At 49.3% G+C, this 18,363-nt stretch overlaps 1 long non-coding RNA gene across 4 annotated transcripts in view; it reads left to right on the top strand.

Moving 5' to 3' along the window:
• Positions 1–2,579: 2,579 nt before the first annotated feature.
• Positions 2,580–18,363, top strand: part of LOC100847972 (uncharacterized) — a 93,198-nt gene continuing 77,414 nt past the window's right edge. The window contains exon 1 of one of the 4 annotated variants that reach the window (XR_009496541.1): positions 2,580–3,023. This is a non-coding gene — a long non-coding RNA (uncharacterized lncRNA). The remainder of the gene's footprint in view (positions 3,024–18,363) is intronic. The other 3 variants (XR_009496543.1, XR_009496542.1, XR_009496540.1) reach the window with 3 other exon arrangements.

Below are 18,363 nucleotides of genomic sequence, written 5' to 3'. Positions count from 1 at the left end.
GAATGGGGAATACTAGAGATCTCTTCAAGAAAATTAGAGATACCAAAGGAACATTTCATGCAAAGATGGGCACAATACAGGACAGAAGTGGTATGGACATAACAGAAGCAGAAGATAATAAGAAGAGGTGGCAAGAATACACAGAAGAACTACACAAAAAAGATCTACATGACCCAGATAATCACAATGGTATGATCACTCACCTAGAGCCAGACATCCTCGAATGTGAAGTCAAGTGGGCCTGAGGAGGCATCACTATGAACAAAGCTAGTGGAGGTGATGGAATTCTAATTGAACTATTTCAAATCTTAAAAGGTGATGCTGTGAAAGTGCTTCACTCAATATGCCAGAAAACCTGCAAAACTCAGCAGCGGCCACAGGACTGGAAAAGGTCAGTTTTCATTCCAACCCCAAAGAAAAGCAATGCCAAAGAATGCTCAAACTACCGCACAATTGCACTCATCTCACACGCTAGCAAAGTCATGCTCAAAATTCTCCAAGCTAGGCTTCAACAGTATGCGAACCGTGAACTTCCAGATGTTCAAGTTTTTTTTAGAAAAGGCAGAAGAACCAGAGATTAAATTGCCAACATCCACTGGATCATCAAAAAAGCAAGAGAGTTCCAGAAAAACATCTACTTTTGCTTTATTAACTATGCCAAAGCCTTTGAGTGTGTGAATCACAAAAAACTGTGGCAAATTCTGAAGGAGATGGGAATACCAGACCACCTGACCTGCCTCCTGATAAATCTGTATACAGGTCAAGAAGCAACAGTTAGAACTGGACATGGAACAACAGACTGGTTCCAAACTGGGAAAGGAGTACATCAAGGCTGTGTATTGTCATCCTACTTATTTAACTTCTATGCAGAGTACATCATGAGAAATGCTGGACTGGAAGAAGCACAAGCTGGACTCAAGATTGCCGGGAGAAATATCAATAATCTCAGATACTTAGATGACACCACCCTTATGGCTGAAATTGAAGAAGAACTAAAGAGCCTCTTGATGGAAGTGAGAGAGGAGAGTGAAAAAGTTGGCTGAAGACTCAACATTCAGAAAACAAAGATCATGGCATCTGTTCCCATCACTTCATGGCAAATAATGGAAACAGTGAGAGACTTTATTTTTGGGGAGTTCCAAAATCACTGCAGATGGTTACTGCAGCCATGAAATTAAAAGATGCTTGCTCCTTGGAAGAAAAGCTATGACCAACCTAGACAGCATGTTAAAAAACAGAGACATTTCTTTACCAATAAAGGTCCATCTAGTCAAAGCTATGGTTTTTCCAGTAGTCATGTATGGATGTGAGAGTTGGACCATAAAGAAAGCCGAGCTCTGAAGAATCGATGCCTTCAAATTGTGGTGCTGGAGAAGACTCTTGAGAGTCCACTGGATAGCAAGAAGATCAAATGACTCTATCCTAAAGGGCATCAACCCTGAATATTCATTGGAAGGACAGATGCTGAAGCTCCAATACTTTGGCCACCTGATGCGAAGAGCTGACTCATTTGAAAAGACCCTGATGCTGGGAATGATTGAAGGTGAGAGGAGAAGGGGATGGCAGAGGATGAGACGGTTGGATGGCATCACTGACGGGAAGGACATGAGTTTGAACAGGCTCAGGGAGATGATGAAGGACAGGGAGGCCTGGTGTGCTGGAGTGCATGGGGTCACAAAGAGTAGGAAGTGACTTTATAACTGAATAACCATAAAGGTAGCTGGGGAAGAGCCGGGTTGACCGTGGCAAAGAGTAATAAAGACAGGTCACAATGACGTGGAGTGAATCCTGTTCATGGTGGTTTTGCATGCGTCAGCTCATTCAGTTCATACAGCACCTGGATCAGCCCAGCGTCAGGCAGTGCTTTCCTGTCATGTAGACGAGGACGCTGATGCATCTACGTCTTCCAAGTTCTGGCGGAGTCACAGAGCTCAGAAGGGTGAGTGACTTGAAAACTGTAAGTCTTCAGTAACTCCAGTGATTGCCCATCTGTTGGCCATGCTGCCTTGAAAGCTACAAGAAGATGGCTTTTAAGGAAAGCTATTATAAGGGTGACGCTGAAGGGACTTTGGCAACCCACTAGCCTAACTGCTTGCAAGCCTGTGTGCACAGTGCAGCCCGAGAACCACGTCACCAGCATGAATCTGCACAGTTCAGTGACTATTAGAACTGGCACTGGGACCCAGGTCCCCCTGGTCTCAGGTCTATGCCCCTCTTCTGTGTCTCTCACGTTCCTCCAATAACATAATCCCTATTCTAATGTGCATTATTAATTTCCTATGTGGTTTCACTTTAAAAAATACCATGTCTCCCCAGTCAACCATATCCTCTCCATATGGAGTTTAAACTCATATAAATCAAATGAGAACATGACATGCAGGAATGAAGGAATGACTGCTGGATTTTTTTTTTTTTTAAGATTAAAATGACTTCGATGAATAGGTATTTATGGGAAAACACTAGAATCTTGACACATACCTTAATGCTGAAAACATATTTTATTGGCTTCATAAATAAAGGGGAGGAACTTTAACAGAAGCCTTGGAATTAATCGTGGCTGAACACGATGATTTCTTGGCTGGCATCTTTTGCAGGGGATGGGTTGTGAACCCCTGCATGGCTGGAGCCCTGGCAGAGAGCAGACCGGGCGTCAGAGCAGTGGCATCACAGAAGCCTGCATCTTGGAGACACGTGAGGGCTCAGAGCTTGGGGACGAGACAGTTAATGCCTCCCCGTGCGAGCGAGTTATATCACACAGCGCCAGTGCGAGGTCAGCAGTCTGGCTGGAGCCCGGACGGGGCTGAGTGTGCCAAGCGATGCCAGGCACCCAGGCAGCCCTGGAGAGGGTTTCCACATCTAGGTTTTGTTCCGCAGCTTGGAAGAGGCTTTGACGATCGCTTGGAGAAGGGAAATGTGAAGCTGCATCTGTGATTCCCAGACCAGCCACTTTGGAGCACGGACCTCTCCCAGCTGGAGCCCACTGCTGCTGGGACAAAGGGAGCCTGGGCTGAGACCCAGCTCAGGTGAGACCGGCCGCGGGCTTTGAGGTCCTGTCTCTGCCGTGTTAGGAGAGCGGAAGTCAGTCTGCTGGGACTGGATGCTGCCATCAGGCAGATTGATGGCTGAATGCTGTTGCCTTTTCTCTAATTCCTTTTTAAGAAGCGTGAGCTAGTCCGACGATGCATTTTGGTCAGAAAGCCACCTCTAAGATTGGGGAGCTGGTTTCCTAAAGAATCCAGCAGCTGGGGGATTCTGGCTCAGGCTCTCAGAGGTGTCAGCAGCAGACCAGAGTCGGATTAGCTCGTCCCCAGAGGCGATTTCTCCATGGCGCCCCCAGATTAATACTGGGATGGTGGCGACACAATATGCCAGGGGACCTGGGGTGCTGACTTCTAACTCAGAACCCGCCCTGGGGTTACCAGGGAACTACGTGGTCTTGGGAAAGATCATGTAACCACTTGGCATTTCAGTTCTTCACTGAAAAACGTGATTAAATATTTGCTGCAACAGGTTTGCGCTCCTTGGGGTCAGAATTGTGTCCTGTTTACCTTTGTGTCCTGAGTCCTTGGCACAGGATCTGGTGAGCAGAGCGCCTAAAAATTATGCACTGGCTATCACAGTGGTTTAAAATAGAAAACAGCAACAAAATATGGGTGTGAACCTGTAAAGGCCATGGAGCCTAGGTTATTATCGCAGGGAATCCAGTTAGCCATTCAGATCCTTTGCAGAATGAAGGAACAGAGCAAAATCATGTGTGCTGATGTTGCCATGAATTGAGATCTGATCAGCCATGAGGCTAGTGTGGGCGCCCGGTTGGTTCCCCGGCCCAGGTGGCCTGTGCTTTGGGTGAAGTGAGATCCCGGTGACAGATCTCAGAGACAGAAAGATGTAGGAATGAGCCTGGGACTTTGGGGGCCAGTCTGCATGAAGCCTAGCTACAAATGCCCAAAAAGTCCAATGACCTTGAGCCATACTCACGTTGGTGTCAGTCTCCAAGATGTCTGACCCACTGGGTGGGGCCTGTCATTGGGAAGCCCCGTGGCAAACAGGGTTCATATTGGACAGATACCTGCTTTCGATCGCCAGAAAAGCCCTCCAAATGGCACCTCTAGCTGAACTCTTGAAAAGGCAGGTATGACTGTTCCTTTCTTGGTTGACACTGTCAAGCCTCCTCTCTGCCTTTAGGGCTGTGTTCAGTCTTCCTCTTGTGACCACCAGGCTGATTCCAGCCTCCAAGACCTGTCTCCTGTTCCCCTGTGCCCTCTGGTCTCGTTTCCGGACCCTCTGCTCCATGCGGAGCCTGCTGTGTGCTCATGTTTTCCTGCTGGCTCTCTGGTGCTCCTGTCATCACATCTGTTTCTGCGGGACCCTCTGTCTGTAGCTGGCAGCCTGTACCACTTGTATTCTTTGCTTAAGACCAAGCTTAGCTGCGGCTTCCTCCAACAAGCTCTGGGGCTCGTTCAGGATCTTCTCTTCCTGCCCCGAAAGCATCCTGTGTTGTTTCTATTCCATTGCATTGCAATCACCCTGCTGGGGGACGGGGGACGTGACTTGGGCATCCTGGTGCACTCAGAGCCCGACCTGCAGTAGAGACAGCCCTGTCTGACCACATGTAGAAAGAAAGGCTGTCCACTTCTGGGAAAGGCTTCAGAGGCTTCCAAGATTTCTGTGGTTCTCCCCAGGATGGGAACCCAACAACAAGATCAGGGAACCAAAACAGGAATGCAGAGTCCAGACACCAGGACTGAGGGCATCAGAGGGGCCCTGGCTCAGAAAGCTGAGCAGGAGGGTTCACCGGGACCAGGGCACCAAGACCCTCCCACGGGGCTCCATGACTGCCAGCCTGGGTCCACCCTGGATGGGGACACTGAGGCACTGAGCTAAAGACCAAAGCTAGGTTGGAATGCTGGGGCGGGCAGTAATGGTCAAGCTGCATTGTCCCAAGTGTTCATACTTGCATCACTTGGCTCTCACAGGACCGTGCATTGCAGCGTGATGTGGGGGCATTTGCACAGAGAGACCTGTGAGACTCTGAATTTGTCCCCAAATCAAAATCCATGGCCCCCTGGTGTGGAAGGAAATGGGGCCACTCCTGCCCTGGGAATCTGGGTGCACAGGCAGACCCCTGGGCCCAGGAGCCGGGCACATTGAGAAAAAGCCCCTGAGTACCACTTTGCACAGAACTCACTAGGGGCAGGTTAAATAAAAACACACAGGTCACAAGCGGTGTCTGTGAGTCAGAAACTGCCTTGTGGCAAATATGTCTCAGACTGGTTTAGATGTGAAGGGACATTTTGGGGGTCAGGTAACCACGGGGATCAAAACACGATTTTGCTTCTGTTCCCAGCTGAATCTAGGGGTTCGATGAAGTCAACAGAAATCCACGGGTGTTTGTGTTTGTTTCGTTGTTTCTGCCCCCTCTCTCTCAGGTCTGCTTTTTTAATGAGATGGTTTCATTCACAAGCAAACAATGCCCAGAGGGCAGGGCAGAGGCTACCTCTGATAGTTCTAATTAGTAAGCTCCAAGACAGAAGACCTCTTTCCCCCAGAGTTCCAGAGAAATCCCAGTGTCCTTTGTGTGGCCTCATTTGGCTCCCAATTCCATTCTCCATTCATGGCTCAGACAGTAAGGAATCTGCTCTAGGGCAGGAGATCTGGATTCAGTCCCTGGGTGGGGAAGATCCCTTGGCGAAGGAAATGGCTACCCACTCCAGTATTCTTGCCTGGAGAACTCCATGGACAGAGGAGAGAGCTAAGGGTTTTTGTTTTTGTTTTTAATTGGAATATAGTTGCTTTACCGTGTTGTGTTGGTTTCTGCTGCATAACAAAATGAGTCAGCCGTAAGTCTATTTACCCCCTCCCTCTTGGACATCTCTCCAACGCCCCGCGTCCTGATCATCTTTTTTGCATGGCTAAGAAAACAAAAAATGAGATGAAAAGACAGCTCTCAGAATGGGAGATAATATTTGCAAACAAAGCAACTGACAAGGGATTAATCTCCAAAATATACAAATAGCCCATGCAGCTCAATATCAGAAAAACAACCCAATCAAAAATTGGGTGAAAGACTTCACCAGACATTTCTCCAAAGAAGACATACAGATGGCTAACACACATGAAAAGATGCTCAACATCGCCCATTATTAGAGAAATGCAAATCAAAACTACTGGGAGGTATCATCTCACACCACTCAGAATGGTCATTAGGAAAAAATCTAGAAGCAAGAAACGCTGCAGAGGGTGTGGAGAAAAGGGAGCCTTCTTTCATTGTTGGTGGGAACGTGAATTGGTGCAGCCACGATGGAGAATAATACGGAGATTTCTTTAAAAAAAAAAAAAAACGCAATAAAACTACAATGCTGCTGCTGCTGCTGCTAAGTCACTTTAGTCGTGTCCGACTCTGTGTGACCCCACAGACGGCAGCCCACCAGGCTCCTCTGTCCCTGGGATTCTCCAGGCAAGAACACTGGAGTGGGTTGCCATTTCCTTCTCCAGTGCATGAAAGTGAAAAGTGAAAGTGAAGTCACTCAGTCGTGTCCGACTCTTCGCGGCAGCCTACTAGGCTCCTCTGCCCATGGGATTTTCCAGGCAAGTGTACTAGAATGGGGGTGCCATTGCCTTCTCCAAAAACTACAATATGATCCAGCAGTCCCACTACTGGGCATACACCTCAGAAAACCTTAATTCAAAAAGACATATGCACCCCAATGCTCACTGCAGCACTACTTACAATGTCAGGACAGGACATTTACAACAAGGCTTTGAGATTCTGAGTAAATCAGTGTAAGAGGTTATTTTCTATTTCTTTTCTGGACATTGGCCATTTTACTAATCAGTGAGATTGCTCAGAGGCTTCCCTGGTAGCTCAGCTGGTAAAGAATCTGCCTGTAACGCGGGAGGCCTGGGTTTGATCCCTAGGTTAGAAGATTGATTCCTGGATTGGGAAGATCCACTGGAAATGGGATAGGCTACCCATTCCAGTATTCTTGGGCTTCCCTGGTGGTTCAGCTGGTAGAGAATCCGCTTGCAATGTGGGATACCTGGGTTCCATCCCTGGGTTAGGAAGATACCCTGGAGAAGGGAAAGGCTACCCATTCCAGTACTCTGGCCTGGAGAATTCCATGGGCTGAGATTGCTCAGAGTCTAACTTCCATCTCCTATAAGTGCTTCAGTTGTGAAATGAATTTTCCACTCTGTAAAATGGTGTGGAATGTCCAAATTCAATTTAATTGTTATCGATTAATCCCGATTGATCTACTAACAGGCATTAAACCCCTCGATGGGTCACTGAAGGGCCTCTGGGAAGGGCAGGTGTTCACAGCCCCCATCCTAGACAAAGCCTTGATTCCCTTGGCAGAGAGACAATCCAGGTCTTTTGATGGAAGTTTTCTGGATAGTTTAAGGTGAAAACCAGAATACTTACTCTTCATCTAAGTTCAGTTTAAATATGCAACATAAGGGACTCTCTAAAGAGGACCCTCAGTTACCAACCTATTTGCATGACATGTGTGTGTGGCTCAGTCATGTCTGGCTCTTTGTAACCCCATGGACTGTAGCCCGACAGGCTCCTCCATCCATGGGATTTTCCCAGGCAAGAACACTGGAGAGGGCTGCCATTCCCTTCTCCAGGGGATCTTCCCAACCCAGGGGTCGAACCTCATCTCCTGCATTGGCAGGCAGATTCTTTACCACTGAGTCACCAGAGAAGCCCAATTTTCAAGATATTTTCAGTATAAAATGTGCACATTCATCCACATAAACACAGGACATGAGCGGGATCTTCTTGAACACCCTGTAGCTGGATATCATTTTTTTTGTTGTTATCTTTGGCTTAGCATTTATGAGATGTGTGCTTGGATGCTCTTGAGCCTCTCAACACCTTCCTTACTGAGTTCAAGATTCTGTGGCCCTTGGTTTGTGAATTAGGTGTGCGGACTGTTCCTGTGACAGGAGGTGAAATTGAAGGCTCTTTTGCCCTGGACCTGACATAGAAAAGTTGTCCCGGGGAAGGTTGGTCCCTTCAGCTCAGAGGTGACAAACTCAAGTGGCCACACAGGTGAGGCTGACAGCAAGAAGGGGTGATGCCGGCCAGGTACAGGGGAGCAGGGGTTGCCTGTCCTGCCTGGGGGCTGACTTGCTGAAGACCCTGGTCCAGCATTGCAGGGAAGTCAGAATCTGAGCTTGGAGTCTCCTGGCCATGAGAGCCCCGTGCACCCAAACACCTTGGTGGGAGGGAGGGGTCTGAGGGCTCCAACTTTGTTACATCTGCTTGGTGCTCTCAACAGAACAGAGGCGTCTCCTGCTGGGAGGCCCAGTCCCCAAACCCAGACCTAGAATGGCTTAGAAGTGGTTAGTGGTTAGAAGATACATAAACAGAATCAATTTGAACGAAAGCATCTTTAAAAGAAGTTTCAGCTCTGGTTTGCCTCAGGCCTCACCACTCCCTGCTGTCTTACCCCAGCTCCCAGGCCTGCATCTGTGCTTCCCCTCTTTTCCCTATAGGCGTCTTCACAGTGAGCTGTGTGTACAAACAGAGGGCTCCCGGGTGGCAATAGTGGTAAAGAATCTGCCTGCCAAGGCAGGAGATGCAAGAGACACAGGTTTGATCCCTGGATCAGAAGATCCCCTGGAGGAGGGAATAGCAACCCACTCCAGTATTCTTGCCTGAAAAGTTGCATGGACCAGAGCCCAGCGGGTACAGTCCACAGGTCGCAGGGTTGCAAAGAGTCAGATACAATTGAGTACGCACGCATAAACAGATGGGTGTTTTAGTTTCTTGTCTATTCGGGTGTGACTCACTGGAGATCTAGGGTTGAACCAAAAAATGCAGGACCAAAAATTGTTATAAATGACATCCTGTGGCCCACAGAGTGGGCCTTGGCCTTGGGAAGGGGGAGGGAATTACCTTTCCACCTGAACTTTCCCCTTCTGGTCTGTAACGTGCTAATTGTGATGTTGGAAACAAAATGCCTGAAGCGTGGATCACAGCACTCGATCCATAACAGGAACTCAGTGTATGAAACCTAATTATTGCTGCCATGAGCATTTTATGAGGAATATTTTTATTACAATAACCTACCTCACTGGACCCAAATACACAAATAGCCTTGGAGTCACTGCAGAAAGGCTTGTGTTCACAAGCTTACAGGGCTCCTCTGCCAGGGATTTCTTAGGACAAACACAATAGAGGCAAAATTCTAAAGCCCCAATTAAGTGGAAAAGGTCGCTTTTACCGTAACAATAGGGCAGAGCTAAGCAACAACAAAAAAAAAGCTACTTAGTTTGGCAACCTTTGTTCCGAAGAATCTTCTGAAGAAGCCCCCCTGGAACCTTCTGAATGGGGCCTGAGCCAGGCTTCTTAATCCCCTGCCCGTCTCACATAGGGTTAATTGAAAGCTGGGGAGGAGGGGGCGTCCCCTTTTGTGGCAGACGCTGGTCACAGAACAAAAACCAATCTCCAGGTTCCAAAGGGCTGCTTCCTCCGTCTCTGCGCTAAAACCACCCGGTGACTCCTTTTCCTTCTCGGCCCGGAGGGGTGGAGAGAAAGGTCAATCTTGCCAACACACCAAATTTACTGGAAAAGGTGGGAAGCTCCACCTCAAGCTCCAAATTTGAACGCAGACCCCCCCACCACTGGTCAGACACTGTGGCCCTTCTTCGTCTGAGGGAGCCACAGACGTCCCTCTAGCTTGGGCCGCAGCTTGGCCTGGAGGCCTCCACTCCGCACCACCCCCAGCCCCACCCCCAAACAGCAGGTTGTACCCGGTAATTAAACCTCTGGGGCCCAGAGATTTTGGACTCCCGGTTTGGAGAAACACGACAGAAAACCCGCCCCCAGCTCCTCCTGCTAGCCTGTGGGAATTTTCTTTAGTTACACATGGCTTCCCAGGTAAACAAGCTTGGAAGAAAAAAAAAGTCACTGGCGGGAATTAAATTAGCACCTTAGCGTTGCTTGTAATGAAGCAGTCTGCTTAATGAGATGAGCATGAACTGATAAGGTTGAAAAACAGCAGAGTGTAGCCAAAAGTGGAGGCTTTGCTCCCGCTTTCATAGGTCCTTTGCGGAACATCCTTATTACATACGATAACTTCTTAAATACGAAGGTGCTTTGTTTACAGTCAACAGGTTGGAGTCATACAGATCCGGCCCTTGTTACCGAAGGACCATGCTACAGGGGTGCACGCGTCCTCATTCTCTGGGCTCCCTTTCTGGAAACGCTCATGGTTCCACCGTCTGTCTGGGAGTCCGGTCTGAGGGTGAAGGAAGGCTCTGTAAGGCCACGCCCTGAACATTTAGGATGCGGGCAGTGCTGCTGAGGTCCACTCATCTGGGACTCCGACACGGCCTTTAGCACACACAGGCCAAGAGCTGTCGGGCACGTGGGGGGTGCAGTAACTCACCCGCGACCACAGACGGCACGTGACGGCGTCCAAGCTCAAGGGGAGCTCTGCTGATCAGAGCCGTGCTTCCAGCACAGACCAAGGCCCCCAGACTCCGTGCCCACATGGCACAGGAGTGTCCATGCTGTCGCCGGCATCTGCGTCCAAGGAAAGAGACCGTCTTGCCTGACCTGGGGTTTGAGGTCCACTGTGAACGTGGAGTCTGCCCAGGCGTCCCTGAGGCTACAGTTTACAGACGGGCACTTTACCTCAGGAATAATCACGGGGCAAGTCTGCTGGTTGGGCTTCCCTGATAGCTCAGCTGGCAAAGAATCTGCCTGCAATGTAGGAGACCCCAGAGACCCCGGTTTGATTCCTGGGTCAGAAGATACGCTGGAGAAGGGATTGGCTACCCACTCCAAAATTCTTGGGCTTCCCTGGTGGCTCAGCTGGTAAAGAATCCGCCTGCAATGCCGGAGACCTAGGTTCAATCGCTAGGTTGGGAAGATACCCTGGAGAAGGGAAAGGCGGCCCACTTCAGTATTCTGGCCTGGAGAATTCCATGGACTGTATAGTCCATGGGGTCGCAAAGAGCTGGACACGACTGAGCAACATTCACTTAATGTCTACTGGTCAGGGGAAGAAGGAAGGACACCTTCAAACATGTGCCGGGGATGGACACGCAGGCTGCTCTCGCGAGACGTGTGTGTGTCCAGGGTCACCCTGTGGTCTTTCATGGGGGAGGCTGGGTCCCCTGGTATTCTTTCAAGGGTGGACGTGGGCAGCCCCCAGCCTGAAATCTGTCCTTCTAGGGACACAGAGGGAAGAAGGTGGGTGTCTCCAGCACCCTCCAGCACGTTCTGTAGAGACTTCCACATCAGCGTCAGCAGACAAAGCTAGTTGTTCAGACAGAGATGGTGATGGGAGAGGGGCTGTTTAGATGCCAGGTTCTTGGCGTTCGGAACCAGCGGTCACTACAGTGGCTGTGGTCGTAGAGGTTATGATAGCAGGAATAGAAGTAGGAGCTGACGGTCAGTGACTATTTACTCTATGTCCCAGAGTAAATGCTGGGATGCTCTTTATTTACCCGGATTTTCTATTTCTTACAAAAACCATAGAGGTAGTAGGGGTTTCATTTTCCCTGTGAACAGACGAGGGGTCTGTCAGTTAGAGAAATGAAACTCTTGGCCCAGGCACCACCCAGCCAGTAGCCAGGGCAGCTCTGGAGAATCCGTGTGTCCATGGCTCCCCATCTACCTTATCACAACACATCCTATTTTCTTGGGAGCAGAGGTCTTGGGGGAGAAAACACTGGGTGCGTGTGTGTGAGGCCGAGAGCACGGTGGATTCTAATGACCGCCTCATGAGTGATGGTTTCCCCAGCCTCCTTCGTCCCAGGCACAATTCAAACCCCTGGTCCAGCCAAGGGATCCTTGGTTCCATCTGAAACGAGCTGTGGGCAGGGACCTTGACTGGTGCTCCCCCTAGTGGCAGTCAGCAGAACTGCCCTGTTCCCTCTGGGCAAGCCCCTCCTTGACTTCATCTCTCAATAGACTGAAAGCTTCTTGAAGGCAAGGCCTCTCCAGCAGTTTACTGTCCACCGATGTCTTCTGAAAGCTGGGGGCACAGGGCATCGAACAAGGCACGGTGACTTTCTGTGAGCAGCTGTCGTTAAGGAGACAGAGGATAGGAACCCAGGCAGGACAAACACACAGACATCCGAGGACGGTTTTAGGAGCAGAGAAAGGAATGCCTGGCTCTGCCCAGGAGAAGTGATCTGAAAAGGCGATGAGGTGGGGAGCAGCATTGGGTCTCCACCTAATAAAGTCACATGCTTCAACAGGTGGGTTCCTGGGCAGCGGGGCAGGCCAGGGGGTGAAGCTATCAGAGCTAAAAAAAACCCCAGGGACGATGGAGTTGGTCTCAAGCACTGGGGGAGAGAGTGTGAGGAGACGGCAGGTGATTTTCCTGGCTGATGGATGCTCTTTACCATCTCCATTTAAAAAATTTTAGTCTTGGCTGTTCTGGGTCTTCGTTGCTATGCTTTTCTCTAGCTGCAACAAGCAGGTGAAGTAAAAGTTGCTTCAGATCAGATCAGATCAGTTGCTCAATCGTGTCTGACTCTTTGCGACCCCATGAATCGCAGCACGCCAGGCCTCCCTGTCTATCACCAACTCCCGGAGTTCATTCCGTCCATCGAGTCAGTGATGCCATCCAGTCATCTCATCCTCTGTCGTCCCCTTCTCCTCCTGCCCCCAACCCCTCCCAGCATCAGAGTCTTTTCCAATGAGTCAACTCTTCACATGAGGTAGCCAAAGTACTGGAGTTTCAGCTTTAGCATCATTCCTTCCAAAGAAATCCCAGGGCTGATCTCCTTCAGAATAGACTGGTTGGATCTCCTTGCAGTCCAACGGACTCTCAAGAGTCTTCTCCAACACCACAGTTGAAAAGCATCAATTCTTCGGCACTCAGCCTTCTTCACAGTCCAACTCTCACATCCATACATGACCACAGGAAAAACCACAGCCTTGACTAGACAAACCTTTGTTGGCAAAGTACTGTCTCTGCTTTTGAATATGCTATCTAGGTTGGTCATAACTCTCCTTCCAAGGAGTGTCTTTTAATTTCATGGCTGCAGTCACCATCTGTAGTGATTTTGGAGCCCAGAAAAATAAAGTCTGACACTGTTTCCACTGTTTCCCCATCTACTTCCCATGAAGTGGTGGGACCGGATGCCATGATCTTCGTTTTCTGAATGTTGAACTTTAAGCCAACTTTTTCACTCTCCACTTTCACTTTCATCAAGAGGCTTTTGAGTTCCTCTTCACTTTCTGCCATAAGGGTGGTGTCATCTGCATATCTGAGGTTATTGATATTTCTCCCAGCAATCTTGATTCCAGCTTGTGTTTCTTCCAGTCCAGTGTTTCTCATGATGTACTCTGCATAGAAGTTAAATAAACAGGGTGACAATATACAGCCTTGACAAACTCCTTTTCCTATTTGGAACCAGTCTGTTGTTCCATGTCCAGTTCCAACTGTTGCTTCCTGACCTGCATAGAAATTTCTCAAGAGGCAGATCAGGTGGTCTGGTATTCCCATCTCTTTCAGAATTTTCCACAGTTGATTGTGATCCACACAGTCAAAGGCTTTGGCATAGTCAATAAAGCAGAAATAGATGTTTTTCTGGAACTCTTTTGCTTTTTCTATGATCCAGCGGATGTTGGCAACTTGATCTCTGGTTCCTCTGCCTTTTCTAAAACCAGCTTGAACATCAGGAAGTTCACGGTTCACATACTGCTGAAGCCTGGCTTGAAGAATTTTGAGCATTACTTTACTAGCATGTGAGATGAGTGCAATTGTGTGGTAGTTTGAGCATTCTTTGGCATTGCCTTTCTTTGGGATTGGAATGAAAACTGACCTTTTCACTCCAAGGTTTGCCATTTCCTTCTCCAGCACTGTGGCCACTGCTGAGTTTTCCAAATTTGCTGGCATATTGAGTGCAGCACTTTCACAGCATCATCTTTCAGGATTTGGAATAGCTCAACTGGAATTCTATCACCTCCACTAGCTTTGTTCATAGTGATGCCTTCTAAGGCCCACTTGATCTCACATTCCAGGATGTCTGGCTCTAGATCAGTGATCACACCATCGTGATTATCTGGGTCGTGAAGATCTTTTTTGTACAGTTCTTCTGTGTATTCTTGCCATCTCTTCTTAATATCTTCTGCTTCTGTTAGGTCCATACCATTTCTGTCCTTTATCGAGCTCATCTTTGCATGAAATGTTCCTTTGGTATCTCTGATTTTCTTGAAGAGATCCCTAGTCTTTCCCATTCTGTTGTTTTCCTCTATTTCTTTGCATTGATCATTGAGGAAGGCTTTCTTATCTCTTCTTGCTATTCTTTGGAACTCTGCATTCAGATGTTTATATCTTTCCTTTTCTCCTTTGCTTTTTGCTTCTCTTCTTTTCACAGCTATTTGTAAGGCCTCCCAAGACAGCCATTTTGCTTTTTTGCATTTCTTTTCCATGGGGATGATCTTGATCCCTGTCTCCTGTACAATGTCACGAACCTCATTCCATAGTTCATCAGGCACTCTATCTATCAGATCTAGGCCCTTAAATCTATTTCTCACTTCCACTGTATAATCATAAGGGATTTGATTTAGGTCATATCTGAATGGTCTAGTGGTTTCCCCTACTTTCTTCAATTTCAGTCTGAATTTGGCAATAAGGAGTTCATGGTCTGAGCCACAGTCAGCTCCTGGTCTTGTTTTTGCTGACTGTATAGAGCTTCTCTATCTTTGGCTGCAAAGAATATAATCAGTCTAATTTTGGTGTTGACCATCTGGTGATGTCCATGTATAGAGTCTTCTCTTGTGTTGTTGGAAGAGGGTGTTTGTTATGACCAGTGCATTTTCTTGGCAAAACTCTATTAGTCTTCGCCCTGCTTCATTCTGTATTCCAAGGCCAAATTTGCCTGTTACTCCAGGTGTTTCTTGACTTCCTACTTTTGCATTCCAGTCCCCCTATAATGAAAAGGACATCTTTTTTGGGTGTTAGTTCTAAAAGGTCTTGTAGGTTTTCATAGAACCATTCAACTTCAGCTTCTTCAGCGTTACTGGTTGGGGCATAGACTTGGATTACTGTGATATTGAATGGTTTGCCTTGGAAACGAACAGAGATCATTCTGTTGTTTTTGAGATTGCATCCAAGTACTGCATTTTGGACTCTTTTGTTGACCATGATGGCCACTCCATTTCTTCTGAGGGATTCCTGCCCGCAGTAGTAGATATAATGGTCATCTGAGTTAAATTCACCCATTCCTGTCCATTTCAGTTCACTGATTCCTAGAATGTCGACATTCACTTGTGCCATCTCTTGTTTGACCACTTCCAATTTGCCTTGATTCATGGACCTGACATTCCAGGTTCCTATGCAATATTGCTCTTTACAGCATCGGACCTTGCTTCTATCACCAGTCACATCCGCAACTGGGTATTGTTTTTTCTTTGGCTCCATCCCTTCATTCTTTCTGGAGTTATTTCTCCACTGATCTCCAGTAGCATATTGGGCACCTACTGACCTGGGGAGTTTCTCTTTCAGTATCCTATCATTTTGCCTTTTCATACTGTTCATGGGGTTCTCAAGGCAAGAATCCTGAAGTGGTTTGCCATTCCCTTCTCCAGTGGACCACATCCTGTCAAATCTCTCCACCATGACCTGCCCGTCTTGGGTTGCCCCACGGGCATGGCTTAGTTTCACTGAGTTTGACAAGGCTGTGGTCCTAGTGTGATTAGATTGACTAGTTTTCTGTGAGTATGGTTTCAGTGTGTTTGCCCTCTGATGCACTCTTGCAACACCTACTGTCTTACTTGGGTTTCTCTTACCTTGGGCGTGGGGTATCTCTTCAAGGCTGCTCCAGCAAAGCGCTTTATTGCTCCTTACCTTGGACGAGGGGTATCTCCTCACTGCCGCCCTTCCTGACCTTCAATGTGGGATAGCTCCTCTAGGCCCTCCTGCGCCTGCGCAGCCACGGCTCCGGGTAACTCCTCTCCTCGCTGCCTCTGGCCTCCGGCGTGGGTTGCTCCTCCCGGCCGCCGCCCCTGGCCTCGGGCGTGGGGTAATTCCTCTCGTCGCCTACCCTGGCCTCGGGCGTGGGTTGCTCCTCCAGGCCGCCGCCCCTGACCTCGGACGTGGAGGCGTGGGGTAGCTCCTCCCGGCCGCCGCCCCTGACCTCGGACGCATGGTAACTCCTCTCGTCGCCGCCCCTGGCCTCAGCGTGGGTTGCTCCTTCCGGCGGCCGCCCCTGGCCTCGGACGCTGGGTATCTTTTCTCAGCCGCCCCCCTTAACCTCGGACGCGGGGTAGCTCCTCTCAGCCGTTCCTGCACTGCAGCAGTCTGGTACTCTTGGCCGCTGCCCCTGACCTCGGACGTGGGGTAACTCCTCTTGGCCGCCGCCCTTCGGGCATGGGGTCCTCCCGGCTTCTGCACCTGACCTCGGACGTGGGGTGGCTCCTCTCGGCCTCGTGGCGCGCCCGTCGCAGCCGGCGGCGTGAAAGTTGCTTAGTTGTGTCTAACTCGTTCATGGGATTCTTCAGGCCAGAATACTGGAGTGGGTAGACTATCCCTTCTCCAGGGGATCTTCTCAACCCAGGGATCGAACCCATGTCTCCGGCATTGCAGGCGGATTCTTTACCAGCTGGGCCACCAGGGAAACCCAAGAATTCTGGAGTGGGTAGCCTATCTCTTCTCCAGTGGATCTTCCCAACCTAGGAATTGAACTGGGGTCTCCTGCATTGCAGGCAGATTCTTTATCAACTGAGTTCTCAGGGAAGGCTGTGGCAAGCAGGGATGACTCTCTAATTGTGGTCATGGGCTTCTCATTGCAGTGGCTTCTCTTGTTGCTGAGCACAGGCTGTAGGGCACTCGGGCAAATGGTCTCAGTAGTTGCAACTCCTGGGCTCTAGAGCTCAGGCTTAGTTGCTCTGCGGCATGTGAGATCTTCCTGTATCAGGGATCGAACCCATGTCTCCTGCATTGGCAGGCAGATTCTTTACCACTGAGCCACTAGGGAAGTCCCAGCATCTCTATCTTTGAAAAATCATCTCTAAGATGCTAAGCAACACCTGGATGGATACTTAACAGAAGCCAAGAATTTTAAAATATAAAAAAAATTAGAAAACTCAAACGGAGAATGAAATAGGAATAAGACCCTCAGAGACTAACATTTATCCTCCCAAAGTTTTAGCTTATCATTTACCTCATTAATTATCCCTCATGAGGACAGTGGCCAATAGTTGAATACATAAGTTGTAAAATTCAAAGCCAAAGAGCAACACAGGCTTAGTCTACTGTGTAAGTGATCCATGCCTAGTACGCGCTCATCGGCATGCACTTGGTAAGCATTTTTGGTCCAGACCGTGTGTACAGGGTCCCCACAGGGTTGGAGCACAGAGTCACAGGGTCCCCACAGGGTTGGAGCACAGAGTCAGCGGGATTGTGAGAGGCTGAGCTCACAACACAGAACAGAAGAGACTCCCGTCCATGCTCAGGCATCTGAATACCCCTTTAGCATTTGCTGTGTGGCTCTCTGTGTGAGCTCCTGCACCCCTTTGCCTGGACGCCTCCTGGAAGGAAGATGTGCACCTCAGTCAGGGTGGGCCTCACCCCAAAGCAAGAGCTGAGGACCGCTGCCTCCCTGGATGTCTTCTCAGCAGGTGGGCAGGTGAGACCCTGCCCAGAGATGTCACAAGGCGGGCTGGCAGGGGCCTGGCTGACCTGGAACTGTAGAGAGCTCCTGGGCCCTGCACTCATGAAACCTCAGCTTAGAGTCAGGGGTGAAGCTCCATGGGGTTTTGCCCCGCGTGCCCGAGGCGGGGTCCCCCTGTGATGAGCCCCCAGGCTCCTCTGACCCTCAGTCCCCTCCCTGCGTACTTCTCGCCTTCTCAGTGGACTTGCTTTAAAGCTGTTGGAGCCCACACTTGTGTTTCGCTTCTGCTGTCAGAGACCCAAGGCAGCACCAGGTCCCCTGCCCTCAGAGCTCCTGTTCAGGGACCACAGACCAGGCAAGGAAGGACCACCTCCCCGTGGCTGAGGAAGTCCCCGTAGGCATGAAGGGAGTACTCAGTTGCCTAAGGCGCAAGCATGAACTTAACTACATCTCATCTCTCCAAGCTACTGTATTTTTTTTTTTTTTTTTAAAGAAGGAGAAAGTACTGCTTTGATCTTAAACGAGACAAATGTTCTTCGGATGGGCCCACTGCGGGGCATCAGGAGCAGGACTTGGCAGGGCTCTGGAGCCAGCAGACACCAGGCCAGGTGGTGATTTCTTCTGGGGCATTTCCCCTGGTGGCTGGGGGTGGGAAGGGGTGGTGTGAACAGACCGGGCTGGAGGCTGCTGTCACTGGGTGGGGGGCGGGTTTCACTCTGATTTTTTTGCAGGTGGCTTCCCGGGGAGGGGCTGTGTTTCAGCAGAGCCCCCGTC

Source organism: Bos taurus, chromosome 11 (genome assembly GCF_002263795.3).
Source record: "Bos taurus isolate L1 Dominette 01449 registration number 42190680 breed Hereford chromosome 11, ARS-UCD2.0, whole genome shotgun sequence".
Taxonomy (NCBI): Eukaryota; Metazoa; Chordata; class Mammalia; order Artiodactyla; family Bovidae; genus Bos; species Bos taurus.
The sequence above is the reverse complement of the archived record's forward strand: the minus strand, read 5'-3'. Positions and strand labels throughout refer to the sequence as shown.